The 24,138-nt window shown below is 38.3% G+C and overlaps 1 long non-coding RNA gene across 1 annotated transcript in view; it reads left to right on the forward strand.

The window, feature by feature from the left end:
• Positions 1 to 24,138, forward strand: part of LOC127369796 (uncharacterized) — a 58,296-nt gene that overhangs the window by 2,055 nt on the left and 32,103 nt on the right. The gene's annotated exons all lie outside the window — the stretch shown is intronic.

The following is a 24,138-nucleotide window of genomic DNA, read 5'->3' on the forward strand; positions in this document are numbered from 1 at the left end:
CAGGAGGGGGACAAAGGGGCAGGGGCGAGCCTACACCCTGAGGGGTATTGCACAAAACCAAGATAAGGGATTAAGCCGGGATATGTTGGTTATCCTGGCTCAATTTAGCCACAAGTCGGTTGCATGAAAGCAGCTCAAACTTATCCCGGCCAAGTTACTATGGTGATTTATTCTCTGCAGCTAGCCTTCTCCAGACCAGCCTAACAGCCAGGCTAAGATTAATCCTAGTGATTCACCTGTATTTCCACCGTCAATCCTGTGAGGAATTAATGTGTTTTACAGCATGTCCATGGTCTTTCTAAGTATGTTGCATCATTTTAATTATCCTGCATTCAAATATTACATATATATTGTCATTTCTCATTTCATTTTAAATCTGTTGGCTGTTTGTAATTGCAACAGTCTTTTTATATTGATTCAAATGGTAGTATTATTACTCAGGACAAGTGTTATATTGCTATGCTAATGAAGACTGCTTGTCAAATTGCATAAATATGTGTTTTATTGCAATAATTGAGATTACAAAACACAGCTGATAAGGTTGCAAAGGTGTTTTCAATGAAATCTGTGACAAGGGCAATATAGTATATATATTATGGCATGCTGTTTAGGAAATTAATGTTTGAATATATAAAATGAAACTTTGAATATATGGAATGAAACTTGACTGGTCATCAAGGCACTGCTGCCATCTTGTAGAAGAGAGAATGAGTCAGTCAGGAACCTTGTGGCAGCAATACTGAGCAATGAGAACATTATTAACTCACGGGCCAAAATCCTTCCCATAGTACCCGTGCCCAATACCGTTCTCCTGACGAAGAAGTTCACTCCCTTTTTAATCGTGGCAGGCCGACTACAACAGGCCTCAGGCAAAATCCTGACAGAAAAAGCAAAAAGGTTTTCCAGTTCAAGAAAGTATTGTAATATTTCAACTGATGCCATTTTGTAAAACCAGCTAATTCAGAAGGCTATCACTTTGAAGAAAAGGATACAACTAGGTTTTGAATTTCATTCAGTATTCTCACATTTTTATCAGTATATTCAAAGAATCATTCCATATATTCAAAGCTTCATTTCCTAAACGGCATGCCATAATATATACATATATATATATACACACACACACACACACACACACACACATATATATATATATTATTCACACCTGTTCCCCTCATAATGGCTTGCCCTTTTGGAGGATGTACGGATGAGGAAGCCAATCCAGACGAGCATTTAGTCTTCTGGGATAGGTCAGACCCATTGGCCTGGAGATGACTATCTCATTGAGAGATACAGATTCTCAGGTGATGGACAAGATATTTATGTAGGCTGCTGGGTCCAAAAATACAGCACTAGACGGCACAAAGCCATGCTCTCACTGTACCACAGATGGTCTGTGTTACATTGAGATGTTTTGCAAGTGGGAGCTTCCTTCATTCTGTTGGGGATGCAGAGAACCTCAATAAAGGAACCATTTGCCGCACAAATGCTTGTGGGCCGCCCCCTGTGCCAGTTCTATGGGCTTTTTTTTTTAACTGCTACAATCATACAGACATTCAACATGTCAGCAGACACCTAATGTAGTCACTTCAATTGTTCACTGTTATCTACTTTATAGTCACTTTCCAGCCTGCACAATGTTCTTGTATTTAACTTTAACTTGCTGCCAGATCCTTTTATGGCCAGACAAGTTTGTTCTTTATGAAGGATAGAAAGATAAAATAGATAAAAATAGATTAAATGACACACATTGTGGATAACTGTTTGCACTTAATCATACTTTACATCTGAGTAACATGCACCTGTACTTGCCACATTTAAAGCAAAGTGTACAACAGTTGATTAGTGGACTTAAAGTAACTCATTTAGTCCTTTAATTGTTTGTTTCCATCCAGGGAGTCCCTGTGGACACTGTTGAGGAATATAAGTACATGGAGGTGTACTTTAATAATAAGCTGGACTGGACTAGAAACACTGAGGCGGTCTACAAAAGGGCCAAAGCCGACTCTTTTTCCAAAGGAGGCTGAGGTCCTTTAACATCTGCCGGACGATGCTGAGGATGTTCTATGAGTCTGTTGTGGCCAGTACGATCTTCTTCGCTGTCACATGCTGGGGCAGTGGGCTGAGGGTCGCAGACAACAAGAGACTAAACAAACTGATCAAGAGGGCCGGTGATGTCGTAGGGGAGGAGCTGGACACCCTGATGACCGTGGCAGAGAGAAGGATGCTGTCCAGGCTTCAGTCCATCTTGAACAATGTCTCACACCCTCTCTACGACACACTGGCCCAGCAGAGTGGCACCTTCAGCAGAAGACTCCTCTCACCCAGATGCACTACAGAGCGCCACAGGAAATCATGGTAACACTTTATAATGAGTACACACTATTAAGCATTAGTTAAGCATGAATAAATACTGAATTCATCATTTATAACGCATGAATACACATTAGTACGTAGTTTAGAAACAAAGTTAAAAAAATTGTATTCATCATTGATAAGCACATTAGTTATGGATTAGTAAATACTGAATTCATCACTTATAAAGCATGATTCTGATGTAAATAGTCATTACTATGTGGTTTATAATCACAGTTATAAATGTTTTACTCTTCATTGTACTGTACATTTCTGCATGCACTTGCACATCCACTATTCAGACATGTATTAATGATTAGTGACTGTGTTAGCAGATGTTCTATAAAACTCACAACAAATTCATTTTCTAATGATGGCCTATAAACAGTTATTAATGCAGGAATTCACAGTTACAAAGGACTTACTACTCGTTAATTAAGTATTTTGCACGAGCTTATCTAAAGTGAGCACTATCTATGGCTTATTAAGGATTTACAAATGAGATATAAAGGCTGACAATGCCTCGAGACTCACAAAATGCTCAGTTATCTTAACAGACGAAGGAGACACAACACAAAGGGATATAGAACATATTGTATTGATATTTACGCAACTTCCCAACATATTGTAGAAGACGAACAAGGGTGGTTTATGAAACATGCTATTGTTGTGATCTTATCTGTTTGGGACGTGTACGTTGAGCCCCACTCTCAGCACGTCATCAACGTGAGACGCTGAGAGCGGGATGTTACGTCATATTTACGTTAACCTCAGAAGTTGACAGTGCAGCCAAGGGGCAGGAGAAGCACATTGAGTCAGCGGCCGTCAGCGGCACTAGTGGAGAGTATGTGTCTTTGTTTGGTAGCACACATTATGGTTGAAAGATAACGTTAGCTTGTCACTGACACTAACGACTGGCGTTACTAACGTACCGACCCGCCCGCGGTGGCTAAGCCGACCCGCCGCTGCTAGGCACTCACCTCGCCCGGCTAGATGAGACTAGACTAGGTCAGCTTAGCCACCGCGGGCGGGTCGGTAACGTTAGCAACGTTAGTAACGTTAGTGACGTTAGTCGGGGAGCGAGGGCAAACACCTGCAGCTGCTGACAAGCTAACGTTATCTTTCAACCATAATGTGGCTACCAAACAAAGACACATACTCTCCACTAGTGCCCTGACGGCCGCCACCCATGTGCTTCTCCATGCTCCCCTTGGCTGCACTGTCAGAAACTTCTGAGAGTTAACGTAAATATGACGTAACATCCCGCTCTCAGCACATGTTTTATTCTATTCCCCCTGTGTGTCAGAGTGGCCTGATCAGCCACTATTTAACTTTCCCAATGTCTCAGTTTAGTTAGGTCAGTTTGGTTGGTTGGTTTAGTATGTTCAGTCCGTTCAGTTAATGTAGCCTGAGTTAAGTTCTGTTTAGTTGACCCCTTTTATGGGCCCAGAACATTTTGTATATTTTGTAAATTGATTATTTTCACCTTTTTTGTGAATAAAATCACTTTTTGTGAAAATTACCCTGACTCCTCATGCCTGCCAGCTCAGTCCCGACAGGTCCCTACTGCTCTTATCCTATGAGCTAAGAAGTCAAATATTAGAAATCTTAAAATCTTTAGGTTTCAAATTACTAATTCATCCTATAGGATTTTCATTTATAACACAACTCATTGCAAGCCTTTATACATATATTAAATAACTAGAATAAGTGATAAAAAAAGTTTCGTTGTCAGAAAACGCATTTTATTTTATTTAACACACATCACATACATCTAATTATAATAAATCACATAATCTAAGAATATGTTTGATATCTTAAGAACCAAAGAAACAGCCAATCAGTTCAACATAAGAAAAAATTATTAAAGATGTTTTTGCTTTTGAGTTAAACTCACTTTAACAAAGAAACAGAAGAAGAAACATCACATAAAAATAATATTCACACAAGTCTGGGGTCATGTTTAAAACAAGTAGTAACATTTAGTATTTACAGGCCTGGAGAAAACTAACAAGAAGAAACTTCAGACTGAGAGATGAATACAGAAGAGAAGATACAGCATGTCGTTCCTGTTACACACCACATCTTCCTCCTCTCCTTGTGACTCATGTTGACAACTCAGTCACTGTGTTGGCATAGTGTGCCACTACTGCATCCTGTGGAGGTGAAACAAGAGAGAGCGGTGTTAGTAAGGAACTGCTCCCGATGAGCAGATTGGTACCCTGCATCGCAGCCTCCACTGTCAGCGTATGAATTTGTATGGGTGAATGTTGGCATGTGTGGTAAAGTGCACTGTGTGGAACTAAGGGATAACCAGGTCCGGATGGGCCAAAACGAGAGATGCAAGTTAAGACGGATGTATTGAATGATGAGGTCAAAGCCTTTACGTATGTAAACTAATGTTACGATGATGGCTCTGAAGTAAAACCAATAACTTTTGCAGGGCTTCCTGCTTGCCTGAATTAAGAGGCATACCGGTATATTGAATGAAAGTGGGAAGATATATTGCATATACGTTTTAAGAATTTGCCATGAAAGAAAGAGGAAGTGTGGTGATCCTCGGGCAAGTCACCATAGTTTATGGCCGAGGGATGGCCAGAGAAACGGCGAGGTGAAGTCGGGTCGCGGTAGCTTCGCCCGAGGCTGCTGGCAGAAGGGAGGTCGGTCGGTCGGACGCCGGAGAACTTCCCTGGACCTGTTGGGGGGCGAAGGCCCGATGGTGTTGGAGCTGTCGGTGGATGAAGGCTGGGAGTGTCGGAGCACGTGGATTGTTGAGTCGAGCCGCGGTGGGTGACGAGAAGGAATGGTAGGCGAGGAAGAGGACTCGGACATTTCGTGAGTTTGTCATTCGTCTTCAAACATGTTGCTGTCTGAAGAGTTGAGCGTGAGCTTGTACTCCATGGTTCGAGGTATGTTTTTGTGTTTCCTGTCTGACGCCAATCATGTGGGAAATGAGTCAAGGAGGGAGTGAATGGATAAGGTGTGCTTAAGTAAGCTTTGAGCAGAAATTAGATGATTGCAGGGTGTGGTCTTTGTTCCCGAACCTAGTTATAAAACATCATATAGTAACATATTAAGAAAGAAAGTAGAAAATATGTACTGTACGTAGTTAAGATTTAGTTGAACAGTAGATATAAAATGTGGACATGTAATGTACAGCAGGTGGTTTATTACGAGTAGTTTAGTTCTTGTGGAACCCTTTTGTCATTACAAAGGTGGAGAACGCCTCATGGACGAGGACTTTGAAAATGTTATTGGGAAGATGGACGTCTGTACTACCCTGCTATAGACCTGCTGCCACAAGTACAGAAACAGCAAAACAACTTCCCCTGTTTACTTATATTTCACTGCTTTTCATCAGCGCTCTGTTCACAACTTCATCAGTTTACTTCCCATCACTTCTCTCTGGTCCTCTCACTCTGGTTTATCAGCCACACAGAAAATAATTATATTTCATATATAGACTCACAGATATGTTACACTGTTTTAGTGGTAATTAAAGGTGAGTAGAAACATTACATGTCTAAGTCATCTCTTTTGAAATTTTGTTTTTTAGGATACATAGAACTACAGTAATACTTTAATTTATGCATTTTCTGACACTAAAAATGACCAACTACCTTCCTTCTCAGCACATCTTCCACCACTTCTCTTTTACCCACTTTAACTCATCAACCACACACTGCCAAGCGTCATGCTTTCAACACGTATTTCATCATTGAGTAATTTCAGAAACTAGACCATGACAAGTCAACTTGATACCACAGGGTACATTTGATGTGTCTTTAAATAAATGTGAAATTCTCTTGAAGGACTTGTGCCACACTGTTGACTGTGTAATGGCTGTACTGTGTGCCACTGTCAGCACTTGATTTAATACATTACAGCTGAACTGTATTCAGGAATCAAAGGTTCAGTGTGGAAGATTTAGTGGCATCTAGCATTGTAGTTGCAGATTGCAACTCACTCGCTTCACCCTCCCTTTTCCCATCCTGGCTGTGACTGTTAGTCTTGTTAGTGTATTTTAACTTATACTGTTGAATTTACAGCCCCAACTTTACTGTTTTGGTTCACTCTCACAGCTTTCATCAGCCTCATTTTCAGATGCAGCAGGCAGCTGTTTAAAGTAAAAAGCTCTAAAATCCACTGTTCACTCCCTGCTCAGCACCAAACAGCAGACAGACACAGTTAGAGACAGCTGGTGATCACAGTGGAGAAGAACCAGATATTTCCCTGGAGACTTTCACTGTGATAGCTCACATTAGTGTTAGTGCTTGTTCCAGTTGACCTCTGCCAGACCAGTATAACATCAATTAAAAGTGAACTTTAACCGAGCATGGTTGTGTGTGGAAAAACAACAGCCATCAGAAAGAGACTCAAGAAGATTGAAAAGTCATTGAAAAACACAAAAAATATACAAAAAAAAATCAAAAAATATGAGGTCATTTTTATGTCTGTGTTTTATTTTTTTGAGTGGAGCTTGTTTCAGTGCCAATGTTTTCCAATATAAGTGTTTCAATAGCAATGTTTACCTTTTCAGTTCAGGTTTTATTTTTAATGTCAGATTTTATTTTTAATGTGTAATGGTAATTTTTAAGAACCTATACAACCCGTTGACCTGGTCATTGTAAAACCATACGCAACTGTTAAAGAAGCTATTATATGCATATAACCTTTAACCCTGTTTCTAACTACACTCTATGTCCAAGTAAACAGCGGGATGTTGAGACTTCACTAAGAAGCCAAGGACATGATCATCTCACCACACTAACTGTCTGTTTACTGTCCCAGAACTCAGGAATGTGTAACTGTGTTAGAGTGACGCTCAAACAGGGATAAAACCATACTGCTTCTTCCAGTCGGGGCTCTTTCGGACTTTCACATAAGAGAGTGTGTGACGGTTGCATTGAGACCATTCATGGATGACTTAAATAAAACTTTACAGAAAGACAAGATCATACTTTGTATGCTTCACTAAGAAATTGCCACCACACATGCCAAGATTGAATGTCACTGTTCTAGCTCCATAGGAGACAGTCTTATTGTTTACAGGTGTAATTTCCCCACAGAGAGATTGTGTTGGAGGAAACAAAGTGTTCTGATCTGAAAAAAAGTTACTTTTCAATATTTGAATCAAAGCATCTTTTAAACAAATCCTTCATGTTGTTTTAAAGCAACCTCAGATTCACACATTCAAACCAGGAACTTGCCATGTCCAACCAGATGTTACTGTGTTATAAGTAGTGATGAATAATATCTGCAGAGTTGCTCTGAAAACAGTTTCAATATAAAATCAGAATGATCCAGCCTGAGTTTATGATATTATAGTTCAAATAAAATGTTGCTGCAGAAACTTCTCATTTCTTTGAGGATCATTTCTGCTAAAACAAAACCCAACAAATAAAATATATCATGTCTTTTCCAGTGGAGTTCATGAAAAGCAGCAAAATAAAAAAATCCACACCACCCGATCATCTGCCGGCTGTCATCTGAACAACACAAACAAGCACATGGCCGCAGCGAGAGCGAGCGAGACAAGTCCCAGACATCCTGGATAGTGACTTGCTTGTGGGAGCCGAACGCTCCCCCTATGCGACTGGCAAGAGGAACGGAGGGGGCATGTGCGTCTATGTGAGTAACACATGGTGCAAACACTATACAGTGAGAGACATTATATGTAACTCAGACATAGAACTGTTCTGTGTATCTCTGAGACCCCACTACTTGCCAATGGAGTTTGGCAATATCGTCATAGCTGATGTTTATGTCCCCACCAGGGGCAACGCAGATAAAGCTACTGCTGCAGCGCACACCTGGAGCACCTGTTTTCTTTTGAGGCAATTTTAACCACTGTAATACAGAGACTGTGTTGCCACGATTTGATCAATATGTACGATGCAACACCCGAAATAAAAGGATCCTAGATAAATGCTTTGGCAACATAAAGACTGGTATTCGGCAAACTCAAAGCCCCCTCTTTCTTACTCAGACCTCAATAACATACACTTAATTCCCTCATATAGATACTGATACCACTCACTGGCTGGAAGTGGACCCGCCCAGTGTACAGTCCCTTTTTAGTAAGGTGTGCACTGGCCCAGATGGACTGCCAGCTTTTTTGCTTAAACGCTGTGCAGAGGAACTAACAACAGTATGTTCCAACAGTCTTTGGACACTCACACTGTCCCAGCTTTGTGGAAGAAGTTTCCCGTTTCCCGTTCTTGGTCCAGTCAACACCTGTTCCTGGTTCTACATCAGCTCTTCTTGAGCCACATCTCTCTAGTGGTTGAGCTTGTCATGAAGCTGCTCACAGTTCATGACAAAGAAGGGAGACCACACAGACAATTGAAGTGTTTAAGGCAAAAATAAATTTAATTAAACAATATTCACACTAAACAAAGTATACAAGATATATGTACATCAGTATTGTCAGTAGTGTAGTGAGTGTGTGTGTGTGTGTGTGTGTGTGTGTGTGTGTGTGTGTGTGTGTGTGTGTGTGTGTGTGTGTGTGTGTGTGTGTGTGTGGAAATGGGTTAAGTGTTATGTATGGAAAAAGGATATTCATTAATCCAGCCAAAGATAGCGACAAACCCAGGACCTGCTGGCTGAAAGGAGGGAGAGACAACAAACTGATCAACCTCCTATAAAGCCTAGTGATCAGGGAGGAACCAGGTGTAGCCCATCTAATGGCCACACCCCAGCCCCTTTGGGTAACACTTTATAATGAGTACACACTATTAAGCATTAGTTAAGCATAAATAAATACTGAATTCATCATTTATAATGCATGAATACACATTAGTATGTAGTTTATAAACACAGTTAAAAATGTTTTATTCATCATTGATAAGCACATTATTTATGGATTAGTAAATACTGAATTCATCATTTATAAAGCATGATTCTGCTGTAAATACTCATTACTATGTGGTTTATAATCACAGTAATAAATGTTTTACTCTTCATTGTACTGTACATTTCTGCATGCACTTGCACATCCACTATTCAGACATGTATTAATGATTAGTGACTGTGTTAGCAGATGTTCTATAAAAACTCACAACAAATTCATTTTCTAATGATGGCCTATAAACAGTGATTAATGCAGGAATTCACAGTTACAAAGCACTTACTACTCGTTAATTAAGTATTTTGCGTGAGCTCATCTAAAGTGAGCACTATCTATGGCTTATTAATGCCTCAAGACTCACAAAAGTATTTTACTAAACTTCCTTATCACTTGAAACATTTTGAAGTATTATGTGTCTTAGTTTTTCATGACTTAGCCTAGTTTGTAAAGATGTCACAAGACCTGTTAGTAGTGGTGCTCTGCTCTATTTTACTATTCTCTCTCTTTCAGAGATGTCTACTCTGTCTACTACTGTCTAAGAAAGGAGGAGCAGCAGGACGCAAAATCAACAACATTCTGGCTGTCATTGCCCAGGTTTGTGTATAATTACTTGCATACTAATAGATGCCTCAGTTGCTGTGGATACTTTGCATAATAAATCTGCCCTCTTGTAATTGACTCACCAAGATTCAATGCTTCTGTGAAGGAGAGGTGTTGAGATTTACCTCCACATTCACTTTCATTGTGCCTACAAATATCGCAGAATATATGATTTGTACACTTTGACTAACCTATCCAATACCAGTTGTTTGTTATAGGTTTTTTTCCCCTTGATAGGGTCTTTACATTTTCTCCCAAAAAGTTTTTTATTTTTTTTATTTAACTGATTTCACTTACTAGTGGAGTCAGTTATCAAGATCAATATTAAAATGGTTTAAGTTTTATGTGAGTTATGTGCTTTCAGTGGGAGAGTTTTTATTAAATTATCTTGTCCCTTTTTGTCTGTTTTTAGAGGGAGAGTGATGAAACCCAGACAGATTTGGATCAGACGGTCATCGGCATCTATGTGATTAAACGTCCAGGTGCAGATGTTGATCAGCTTCCAGAAGATGTTGGCATCATAGTTGAAGGTGTGGAGGTGCTTCATGGACTCAGAGATGTCGCCACTGCTTGTGCCTTACTGTTTGGGATCATCTACGACCTGAACCTGAGCTATCCAACTGACCTCTGGTGCACTTTTGAATTCATTTAAAAGATCCTGATGGAACTTGATACACACAGGCTTTTGACCAAAATCCAGGTACTCAAAAACAAACTGCTGGAACGAATGCATGAAGCTGTTACAGTGTTGTGACCTGGAGACTATTAACTGTGCTGAAATGTTTTTGTTATCCTGTTTACTTGAGCTGTAGTTTTGACTGTCCATTAACCTTTTTTGTAATTTCTTACTGTTACTGCTTTACTTGAAAGGTAGAAGTTTCAAATTGAACTCTAAAGCTGTGGTATCAAACTACTGACCTGGGACCAAATGCGGCCTGTTGACGCTTTTGTAAAGATTTTGTTAATTTGGTCCACAGACATAAGATTGTTTGAGTTTTCTTCTTCATGATTTTTCTCATTATGTGTCAAATTGTGTGTACAGCAGTTTCAGTTGCTATAAGCTGCCTCTCATTGTAGCCAGTGTCAGCCCTTCTGGGTAAAAGATTCTGGCAACCTCATGGTGTTAAAGCTTGTGACCCCTGCCCAAGAGGCATAGCCCTTGCCATGGCTGGAGCTAAGACAAAAAATGTTTTAATTTATTGGTAATATGTTTATTGAAAATAAAAAAATTCTTGTGGCACTTTACTTTATAATGTTAAGTTAAATTGTACTTAAGGGTGCTCTTTAAATCTCAGTGGTACTACAGTACAAGCATTTAGATTTTTCTCTTATACTTTTAAAGTTAATTTGAAGAACAAAGCAATTTCATGGGAAGCTAATGACAATACATAAACTTATTGTTAATTAAACATGTAATGTTCATACATGTGAAAAAAATTGCTGTTTTGAGAAAAGTTGTGATTTTTCCCCCTCTGTTTACAGCTTTTTTTCTGTTTTTAACATCATTTTAATTGGACAAACTAAACTCAGTTAAGACTAACTTAACAACATCAAGTTACTCTACTCAATAACCCTGTATTGCTTTAATGTACACTACCGTTCAAAAGTTTGGGGTCACCCAGACAATTTCATGTTTTCCATGAAAACTCACACTTTTATTCATCAAATGAGTTGCAAAATGAATAGAAAATATAGTCAAACATTGACGAGGTTAGAAATAATGATTTTTATTTGAAATAATAATTTTGTCCTTCGTCAAAGAATTCTCCATTTGCAGCAATTACAGCCTTGCAGATCTTTGGCATTCTAGCTGTCAATTTGTTGAGGTAATCTGAAGAAATTTCGCCCTACACTTCCTGAAGCACCTCCCACCAGTTGGATTGGCTTGATGGGCACTTCTTACGTACCATACGGTCAAGCTGCTCCCACAACAGCTCAATAGGGTTGCGATCTGGTGACTGTGCTGGCCACTCCATTACAGACAGAATACCAGCTGACTGCTTCTTCCCTAAATAGTTCTTGCATAGTTTGGAGGTGTGCTTTGGGTCATTGTCCTGTTGTAGGAGGAAATTGGCTCCAATCAAGCGCTATCCACAGGGTATGGCTTGGCATTGCAAAATGGAGTGATAGGCTTCCTTATTCAAATTCCCTTTTACCTTGTACAAATCTCCCACTTTAACAGCACCAAAGCAGCCCCAGACCATCACATTACCTCCACCATGCTTGACAGATGGCGTCAGGCACTCCTCCAGCATCTGTTCACTTGTTCTGCGTCTCACAAATGTTCTTCTGTATGATCCAAACACCTCAAACTTAATTCATCTGTCCATAACACTTTTTTCCAATCTTCCTCTGTCCAATGTCTGTGTTCTTTTGCCCATCTTAATCTTTTCCTTTTATTGGCCAGTCGCAGATATGGCTTTTTCTTTGCCACTCTGCCTACAAGGCCAGCATCCCGGAGTTGCCTCTTCACTGTGGACGTTGAGACTGGCGTTTTGCGGGTACCATTTAATGAAGCTGCCAGTTGGGGACCTGTGAGGCGTCTATTTCTCAAACTAGAGACTCTAATGTACTTGTCCTCTTGCTTAGTTGTGCACCGGGGCCTCCCACTTCTCTTTCTCTAGAGCCTGTTTGTGCTGTTCTCTGAAGGGAGTAGTACACACCGTTGTAGGAAATCTTCAGTGTCTTGGCAATTTCTCGCATGGAATAGCCTTCATTTCTAAGAACAAGAATAGACTGTCGAGTTTCAGAAGAAAGTTCTCTTTTTCTGGCCATTTTGAGAGTATAATCGAACCCACAAATGCTGATGCTCCAGATACTCAACTAGCTCAAAGGAAGGCCAGTTTTATAGCTTCTCTAATCAGCACAACAGTTTTCAGCTGTGCTAACATAATTGCACAAGGGTTTTGTAATCATCAATTAGCTTTTTAACACGATTAGCTAACACAATGTACCATTAGAACACAGGAGTGATGGTTGCTGGAAATGGGCCTCTGTACACCTATGTAGATATTCCATTAAAAATCAGCCGTTTCCAGCTAGAATAGTAATTTACCACATTAACAATGTCTAGACTGTATTTCTGATGAATTTAATGTTATCTTCATTGAAAAAAACAGTGCTTTTCTTTCAAAAATAGGGACATTTCTAAGTGACCCCAAACTTTTGAACGGTAGTGTATATGCAGTTCATTCACTGAACTTAAGCAGATATCACAAGTTTAACGTAGGTGTTACCGGCACCAGACCTAGGGGAAATCTGGACCAGCAGCAAGGGTTACACAGGCTAGGGAGCACTGTGTAGCCAATACATAAACTGTGGATTGACAGAGAGATGACGAAAGTTAGTGTCTTGCTCATGCCAGAGCTTGTTTATTTCTGACACATTTACAAACAATTACCAGTCACATTTCTAACTTTCTGATTTAAGTGCATGTCAACATCATACCAAAATATTACACAAACTAAACAACAATGCTGTAACTTAATTACGATAAATAATATAAAACCTTTTGTCTAAATTCAAACAAGTTTACATGAATTCAAAATGAAGGTAACACATTAAAAATAACAAAATTGGCTTAACTTAAAATACTAATATGTATCAAAATAATAACTTAAAAGACACGATTACTCTATAACCTGCATTCACTCATACCTTAACATATACAATCCTGCTAACAAGCATTCAGCACTAACATGACATACACAAAGCCTTTCCAAACATTATTATACTCTTTTCCCGCGCTTGCACTTGCACAGCAGAGATTAACAATATGGCGCGGCCACAGAGCGTTAACAAGTGACTTGGAAAGTGAAACTAACTTTTACATGAAATCTTTCTCATCACAGTTTACACACTGCGGCTGACTAATACTCTAAACAACATTTATAACATCTTTCCTCTTGTTACAGTATGCTAATGTCAGTAAATTTACACTTAGATAAGTACTGTGTAAAACTAGTTCATAACCGAACTACAAAGCATGACGACGCTCGTCTGAACAATCATCTATAAAACGAAACTAATTACATTTGACCCACTTCTCAAATCATGTTACATTACAAAACAATTTATGATGCATTCACATATTATACCGATTCACGGTTAAGATAGAAAAATATTTTTTCGGTACCTGTGGATTGACAGAGAGATGACGACAGTTAGCGTTTTGCTCATGCCAGAGCTTGTTTATTTCTGAGCTGCGCATGTGCAGAGCTTGTAGCTACAGTCTCCCTAATGGAGCCACAGCAGCAATAGAGCGCCACCTGCTGGCGTAATAGTGTACTACCTTGAGTGTTAGAATGAATCAATTATTACAAAAAATAGAGGGGGTGTCTGTTAAACACAAACTTAACATATGGTGTTTTCCAACCCATTACGTAGGCTTCATACACAAAAAAAAGTAACCCAATTAAGTTTAAGTCACTTAAGTCACTGTTGTACAGTATACTTAAATATATTGAGTAAATTGTATGAAAACTGGTTTATTAACATCTACTTAACAAAGTTATGTGGAACCACTTGACATAACATTTTTAAGTAAATCCAACATATCTTTTTTTTGAGTGTGTTTGAAGTTAAAAAGTTGCAAAAATAGTGCAAAACACTGTTACTCTGAAGCAAAAGCAGATTTTTGACTTACAGTATATACTGAAAACTTCCATTTACATTATCTTAATGCCATACTTAATCTCAAACCATCTAGTTTATGAACAGAATTATATATAATCCACATATTAACCACATCAAAACATAAAAAAAAGACCAATTAAACAAAATAAGTAACATCACATTCTCCTTCAAGTGTTTCTGTTTTGTTTTTTTCATTTTGTTTGTCTCATGACATGCATAATGGACAGTAAGCATAAACAGACCATGTTACTTTGTCCATTCTTCACAGAATAGTCTGCAACAGTTCATATTGAACCTCTAAACAGTCTTTGAGTAATATCCCACAGGAACAAGAGCAGGATAAACCAAGTGTGTTCCAAACATCTAGCTCAAGCTACAAAACACACTACACAAACACGACATTAGCCAACGTTAGTACTTACTTGTTATTGTCTCCTTCACGAGTGACAATGGGCTGCCTCCGTTTCAGATGCTCCCACATTGCTGTTGTGCTGGTGTGGTACGCCAACTCCATTTGGCAAAGAGCGCAAATAACGACACCTTTAAGTTTGGGACTAAATTTGAAGTATTCCCATACCTTCGATGATTTAGGGCGAGCTGTTTTTTTTAGGACTTTTTCTTTTATTGGGGCTTTTATTGGCTTTTATTGGGGCTTTTTTTGTTGGGAATTGTGTGAGGAGGTTGCTGTTTCGTCCTCCATTCTGCAAAGTTTTGGTCTCCCACGCAAAAATATGACGTTGTAAATCCTCTGCTTCAGCACTAAATTCAGGCTGAGGCCTTATTTCAGGAGTGATCTGAAGTGCAAGACTTTGCTCTCCTGGCTGCTGATGGCAGTGTCTCAGTCTCTGATTCTGGTAATGTATCTCCTCATCTGAGCTCTCGGAGTCCTCTGAGGTTTCCTTTTATTATCCTTGTGTCTCTTTCTTTGTTGAATATGAGGGTTTTGTCTTCCCACTGTATTTTGGGCTGGTTCCTCAAGTGGCAAAGCATTACATGGCATTAACATGTTGTGATGATTCTGCCGGTCCCTGTTCCACATTCAGGCTTTACCTCATAAACTGGGCTGTCTTTCCCGTTTTGAGAGACCACAACAAGGTCTGTTGTATGAGCACTGTCTCAGTTTATTTCACTATTCGGCATTCCAAAAGTTATTCAGTCTGACCAGGGATCCAGTTTCTCTTCCCATATGTTTTCACAGGTGTTGAAGCAGCTTCGTGTCCAACACAACCAGGCCTCCGCATACCATGCTCAGAGTCAGCGGGCATTAGAGCGCTTCCACCAAACCTGAATGAATTTCAGAGCAAAGCTACACTTTCACTTGGCTGAACTTGGTCCTCTCTATCTCTCATAAGCTCCTCAGTGGCATTAAAACCTATTATGGGTATCTGCACTATGTCCCTGCTAACTAGTACTGGAACTAGTATCTCATCAGACCTTGTTGTTTTAGCTTTTGGATAACAGAGATGGAGACTAACCCTCAACCCAATCACTAGAAGCAGTATCGGCTGACCAATCACCGGTTTATAGTGTAGCCTTATTTATTAATTATTATTTACGATTCTTAACATTTTATATTAAGTATTAAAATAAATTAATTATTAAATTATGAATTGACAACTGTGTATAAATTGACTGGCAAAATGTTCAACCTGACACAACTTCAACTGCAGCCTATTCTTGGTTATTGAGAGCAGTTTAGAGCTTAACAGTGTTTCCACAGAATGACAGTGGAACTGTAGAAGGTATATTTTAATTTCTATAGCTCATTTCTTGTTTCAACTGTTTAATTCTACCTGATTATCCACCTTATTTTGGTATTTTATTGTTTACTCAAAAAATACTCATTCTAAGGTAACAAAAATATAACGATTCTTGTTTTAAGTTAATTATTCACTAAAGAAACCCTTTGAATATTATATTCCATTTCTGTCAATATATCGTCCTAACTGTTACACAATAGACCACACTTATATGTATATGTATCTTCAATTACAGACACAATGTCTTTATCTTTTGCAGTGCAATTAAAATACATGACATCCATTTGTATGATGAAAATAGGATTCACGATACATAACAAAACAAGATTACAATGCCTTGTCAAACATCATCAGAACATATCTCAAAATGAAATAAAAAATAATCTTGCACAAGACTGCTAATGTGTGTGCAGAACTGCTTCTGGTGTCATGTTAACATGTATTTGCATGTCCTCAATCCAGGCTACATTGTCTACGTCAACTGAAATCAAACATCTTGTATACATAAAACATTAATGCACATTAAATATTCATTCTACACAAATGTCATTTTGTTTTTTAAAAACGGTTCTCATGTTTTCTTCACTTGAGCATAGAGATTCTCTGCACTGTCTGCAGTGTGAGTTAATCTGTTTGCTGGCTTTGACACTTTGACCTGTGCATACAGCGTTTCCTGCTGCTGTCCACTGTCCTGCATTGAGTTAGAGGACGGTTCAGGTCTCCTCTTGGAGAAGTCGATCTCTCCATAATGGATGTTTTCTTCCTCCTGCTTTGTTTTTCTTGCTGACTCAGTCAGCTCTTCACCTGTTGGACTCTGAACAAACATGAAATGTTGTGAGTATCTGGATGTGGACTTTCATCTGGATTTGGAGTTGTGATCCAGCTTTTACTGGACACAGCAGACATCTTATATTGTATAATTTTCCCACCTGATTCTGTTGCTGAGTTGAATCTGTGGACTTCACTCGCCTCCAACGCACAAGAATGCTGTAAAACAAACCATTAAAGAGAAATCTGGATAAGTATGTAAACTAAGTGTAGAAAATTTGCCCTTTGAGATGTTGGTGCAGAGATGTAAAAATCTTCATCTTGAATGTGACTGTAGCTGAAACTTGAGCCTATCTAACAGTGTTGGGTTTGTTACTCAAAAATGGAATTTATTACTCATTACTCTTTTCAAAAGCAATATTATTGACCTGTTTACTTATTACTCCGTGCCAACAGTAATTTGTTATATATATATTTGCTACACCCCATAACATTGGTAATTGCATTCTTTCTCCCCATAATTCAGACCCAGAATCGAGATTTGTTTAAGATCAAAGTAATGAGAATATTTCCAGCTGCTGAATATAAGTGTTTCCATCTTCCAAGCTAGTTTGCTACTTTGTGACGTGAACAATTACGAAAATAAATCTGGGGGTTAGGATTAGGGTTATTGTTGGAAATCGGGAAAGGGTGGAAACTGAAGTCAGGTTGTAAATAATTATTTTTGGCGGGTTAAGTGTAATATTATTACTGAATTACTGAAATGTATTAATAGTAGCTACAAGAAAGAGATATTATTACTAGTGATAGCTTACAGTCCAGCACTGGTAACTTAGTTACATTAGCTGCTTTTAATTTGTGATACTTACCAAACACAGACAACCAGGCAGATGAGCATGATGATCCCAATAATTCCTCCAAGAACTGGCCCCCACTGTAGAGATCCATTGGGTGGTTCAGCTCCTACAAACAAACCAAAATTAATTGACAACTAAAACAAAGCATGCAACAAAACTGTAGCCACTGCACACATTTCACCTTTCAACGAAATAAGTGTAAGTTCAGTTCAGTATTTACTTTTAATATTAAGACGAATTGATGATGTTTCATTGCCGATATCATTTGTAGCCACACAGTAATAAACTCCTCCATCTGTCACATTGAAGCTGTAAAACGGTCCTTCAGATACATTCATGGGTCCATCTTTGCTGTTCTTGAACCAGGTGAAGCGGCTGACGGGAGGCTTGGCTCTGCTGGAGCAGGTCAGGTTCACCCAGCTACCTGCTGACACCAAACCTGATGGACTGATGGACACTGAGGTGTTTTTAGGAGCATCTGAGGAAAATGTGAGATTAACTTTATTCATTAAAAATCAGCTGACATCCCATGAATCATCATGTGCTGACAGGATCCAATAACAAACTCTGGTTGTCTTACATGAAACATTGAGAGTCTTTCTCTCCTCTGCTGTCTTGTTATCTTTTCCTTCATTCACAGGATATCTGACAGAACAGGTGATGTTGTATCCATCATGTTGGTCTGACAGAGTGATGCTCTCCTGGACTTTAGTTGTGAAGGTTCCATCTATGTTTTCCTCTATTTGGTTGTGAGAGTCTTGTTGGAGATTCCAGGTGAGTTTAGGAGGGGAGTGTGGGCAGGGAGTGAAAGCTGAGCAGGTTATAGTGACAGACTGCTTCTCCTTCAGATCACCTGAGATCTCAATTCTGGGGCTTGGAGGAGAATCTGTGGTTAAGAAATAGAGAGAACCAAGAAATATATACATTGTTTTGTTTTTATGTCAAAACTGCCTTGTAGCAACCGATAATGTAATAATGGCCAATAATGTAATACCTGCCAATAATGTAATAATTCTGGCCATTTTAAATGTAATAAAGCCAATAACGTAATAACTTGACAATAATGTAATAACGTTTTTGAGCCAATAAGGTAATAAGTTATTACCTTATTGGCTGGTTATTACGTTATTGGCACAGCATTAAAAAAATCCTTTGAAATGTAATAACTGCAGCCGATAATGTAATAATACATAAATAGGACTGCATTTCTTGAAAATAAAATATTTTTTTGTAATTTTTGTGCAGTTTGCTCATCAAAAATAGATATAGTGGATGGCATAGTCGTCATATTCATTTATCAAGGGTATGTATAATGCAGCACTCTCTCTCCTTGCAACCCAGTCTCATATAAAAACGTACCCTGGCTACGTTGGTCCAAAGTGCAAAAACGTAGAGGTGTTACAATAATGGCCCTTAAATTGTATGACTGTTACATTTTTTCTGCCTATTCTTTTCATATTGTTTTGCGTCCAAGTCACATGACTTTCAAGATCCCGGCTGTGAGAACAAAAAACATGGCGGACATTTCTCTCATTTTTAGTGAAAAAAATCAATATTTTGAGTTAGTTTCTGCATAAAAATGCATTTTGATTACATTTCTAGCGAGAAATATATATTTTATTTTCATAATATGCACTGTAGGATATGTAGTAAAAATAAAAAATACCCCATTGAACAAGACAATATTTAAAGTATGATGCCAAAAACCAATTAAGTATTTACAACTTCCAATTTTAGGTAAAACCCTGAATTTAAAAAAAAAACTACAACTCCCTAGAACCCTCTTCAGTACTTGTGTTGACATCAACACCCCAGTTGTAGTTCCTCCGTTTTATGGTTGTGAAAACGTATATCTACCCAATATATCAAATATCACACACTGTCTAATAAATAATTATAATGCATGTATATGATCTATGCTAAGAAAAGACAACAATGTTTGTTTAATGAAGATATTTTAACTAAAACAGGAGACCAGCGCGCCAACTGCTCTGCTTGTGTGACACAAAGCGGACGGTCCTCATCTCCATATTAACGGCCAATGTTGCTACTTCCGCTATCAAAAATAACTTCATAACTGAAGGGGTGATTATTAAAAGCGACATATTTGATGTCAATCTACTGTAGTACTGCGTTATAAAACACAAATATCTTTTAGACAAGAGATATTTAATTTTCCACTATGTGGAATCTGGGGCCACAGCTATGCTAGGCGATAGCGTCCATAGCAACCAAAACGTTTCAGTTTCACATTATTCTGGCGAGATCTGAAAAATCTTCAACAAGCAAGTGAGTGACTATGTACATTCACTGAGTGAATATTATGAAAATAAAATATATATTTCTCGCTAGAAATGTAATCAAAATGCATTTTTATGCAGAAACTAACTCAAAATATTGATTTTTTTCACTAAAATGAGAGAAATGTCCGCCATGTTTTTTGTTCTCACGGCCGGGATCTTGAAAGTCATGTGACTTGGACGCAAAACAATATGAAAAGAATAGGCAGAAAAAATGTAACAGTCATACAATTTAAGGGCCATTATTGTAACCCTCTACGTTTTTGCACTTTGGACCAACGTAGCCAGGGTACGTTTTTATATGAGACTGGGTTGCAAGGAGAGAGAGTGCTGCATAATACATACCCTTGATGAATGAATATGACGACTATGCCATCCACTATATCTATTTTTGATGAGCAAACTGCACAAAAACTACAAAAAATATTTTATTTCCAAGAAATGCAGTCCTATTTATGTATTATCACATATTAATGCTGTGCCAATAACGTAATAACTTACATTATTGGCAAAATGTTATTACCTTATTGGCAAGTTATTACGTTATTGGCTTTATTACATTTAAAATGGCCAGAATTATTACGTTATTGGCAGGTATTACATTATCGGTTGCTACATGCCTATTTTTTGTTTTATTCTAAACAATAACATTATAGACTGACTGAAAGAAACAAAACTCTCTTACCTTTAACTGTTATTTGAAGAGGATCACAATCAGCTGTTGCTCTGAATGGCCAGTTCATGATTCTGAAGTAGTATGTGTCTGTATAATTTGTGACTAAACTGGAAAACAGAGTGGTGCAGTTTCTCTGACTCAGGTTTCCAGTAATATTCATTGGATACGTGTTAACTGTCTTACTACTGTTGAAAATGACATTGTTTGGATAGAGGCCAAATCTGGGGTCACTTTTAATCCACACTCCAAAGGTTTCTCTGCTCCTGTTAAACTCTTGTTCTGATTTAGCACTAAAGTTACATGGGATTTGCAAACAAGAGCCACTCAATGCTTCCATCTTCTTTGGTCTAGTAATGAAGAGGTTTGTGTGTGGAGGACAAGCAGCCAATGCACCTGTAAAATCAGACTTGGGATGAACAAAATGTGGTAAAACGGAGAAAAGGCCAAAAGATAAATTAAAAGTACTATTTTGCATTGTAATCTTGTTTGACTGTACTGTTTTTCAATGATTCATTCTTATTGGTTTACAGCAAGCAGATAACAACCTCCCCTTAATCCACCTTGATGAACCCGACCCCAATGGGGGCCGATCCCTTTATACCCACCAAAAGATCTCCAGATAATACATCAGTATTGTAACAGTGACACGAGAACTCACATTCATTTAGGGTAAAGAACATTGTGCTTTGTAAAAGATAAACAATAAATGACTGAACATCGGCTCACCTGAAAGAAAGAAGACACTCAGTAACATGTTGGCTGTCACCATGTTCACAGACAGGACGGCAATCACACTCATCACCTGGATTAACAAACACAACAGTGCAGTTACTTTTACAAAGTATTCAATACGCTCTGTACAACCACAATTTACTGTGTTGTAAGTGACAACCAAAGTCTGCACAGTGGGAATGAATACAACTCTCTGGGTTAAATAAGGAATAAAATGAGTAAGTAATTCTGTTTTACCAAAGAAGCCCACATCAAGCAACAATCAGATCCTTTCGTTGGTGGTTTTAAAGTGAAAATGGTTCCAATTTATGAATTTGAGCTGAAGGGCAACAATCCAGTTCAACAAACCAACTTCCCTGTTTCATTGTGATTTGATATCAAGTCGACTTCCTCCTGTACGCTTAAAAACCACACAGTCCAGTTGGTTTTTATATTGGACAAATACAGGAAGTTCTCTCCTTTACTGCAAATATTCACATTACTCTAATTACTGAAAATAAATTAAAACTATTATGTATTAAGAAAGAAATTGTCTTCCCCTAATGTGCTTTTTTAGGATATTATACCTTCATCATTAAATAAATTACATAATGAGTCAATGTATATACACAGGTACACATATTATACAAATGATGCTCAACTGCTTTCCTCGTTGACACTTCCTCATCCTCTCAGATATTCTTTAGACAATTCTAACTACAACATTTTGAAATATATTTGAAAACAAAGAAACACCAGCAAACAAAGGGGAATGGAAATAGGTGGTATAACTCATGCCAGTCTTAAACTGCCTGCAATCAGCTCATTCACCCTCCCCGGTGTACATATCAGCTTCTCATCAGCCCATCTTCCTGCAGTATATTCTCTTCATTTACCCCTCACCAGATTGTTGTTCAGCCATCGTGGATTATAACTCATCTGCCAGTCTTCCTACTTGTCTGTCTGCCTGCTTGCAACCTCTTTATTCACCCCCGCTCACACCAGCCACACTCCTCCACTTCCACCATTACCCCTGCTGCTGCCAGATCTTCATTCCCAGGGATGCCAGGCATCAGCCCTCATCTAAATCCTCTTCACAAACAAATACTCTCTACTTACTAACACTACCCTGGTCTGTGTCCTGCCTATTGATCCCACTTGTTTGTAATATGTACTTTGTATGGTTTGAAAGCTGCTAGATGTAACTTCACCCACCTACTGGACAAAAAGGACCTGTATCCGTATCCAAAGGTATACAAGTTTCTGGATCTGCATCCAGATCTGTATATCATATCAAATTCTATCATATAAAAATAAAAGTCTGTAACCTTTTGCAATATGGAAAGTATCTGTCTGAATACAAATGTATTACCACCATGGATGTTTCTGTATTGTTGTGCATTTATTCTAGTGCCCATGACTGAACTACAGCAGAACTACAGGCACTTTAGTCCTGTGATGGCCGCCCTAGCAGCCACACACTGAGGCAAAAGCAAAAGCACATGGTGGTAACTCTTTCATTTGTTTTATCTTTAGGTTTAGAACATTAGACACAATTCACAATAAATAACTGGACACAGATTTTGGATTCATAATACAGTTTTATTATCCATTTTTGACAGCCGTTATCTTTTTGGGGTGCACACAATAAGTTAACTTCCTTTGTCACTTTTGGGTAGTACTATTAGGTTCATTCAGATTTTCACTGCATTAATTCAGTTTTCTTTGAGTTACCAGTTCCTGGGTGCTGCTGCTGAAGATGTCTCATGGCTAACTAAGGAAGTGCCAGCTGTATCAGAGACAGGGGTTGGGCCGATAATTGGGCTACACCATGTTGGCCGGAATCATGGGGAGAGGCAGTGATTTCTCCTTGTTGAGTTTAGTTATTTCTGATTATTATGCTTTTTGATGTTTAGTATTTCAGTATTTTCCTTAGTTAATATTTGGCTGCATTATCTGGATATTATTTGAGGTTATTATGGTTTGTTTAAATGTTGTGTTTTAGTCTGTTCCCCCTGTGTGTCAGAGTGGCCTGATCAGTCACTATTTAACTTTCCCAATGTCTCAGTTTAGTTAGGTCAGTTTGGTTGGTTGGTTTAGTATGTTCAGTCCGTACAGTTAATGTAGCCTGAGTTAAGTTCTGTTTAGTTGACCTCTTTTATGGGCCCAGAACATTTTGTTTAATTTGTAAATTGATTATTTTCACCTTTTTTTGTGAATAAAATCACTTTTTGTGAAAATCTACCCTTGACTCCTCATGCCTGCCAGCTCGGTCCCTGACAAGTCCCTACTGCTTTTATCCTATGAGCAAAGAAGTCAAATATTAGAAATCTTAAAATCTTTAGGTTTCAAATGACTAATTCATCCTATAGGATTTTCATTTATAACACAACTCATTGCAAGCCTTTATACATATATTAAATAACTAGAATAAGTGATAAAAAAAGTTTATGTTGCATGAAAAACTGCATTTTTATTTTATTTAACACACATCACATACATCTAATTATAATAAATCACATAATCTAAGAATATGTTTGATATCTTAAGAACAAAAGAAACAGCAGAGGTTTATAAAGTACTTGAAAAAAATAACTAAGTAAAATTACAAATACCATAACTGAAA

The sequence above is a fragment of the Dicentrarchus labrax genome, unplaced genomic scaffold (assembly GCF_905237075.1).
Source record: "Dicentrarchus labrax unplaced genomic scaffold, dlabrax2021, whole genome shotgun sequence".
Taxonomy (NCBI): Eukaryota; Metazoa; Chordata; class Actinopteri; family Moronidae; genus Dicentrarchus; species Dicentrarchus labrax.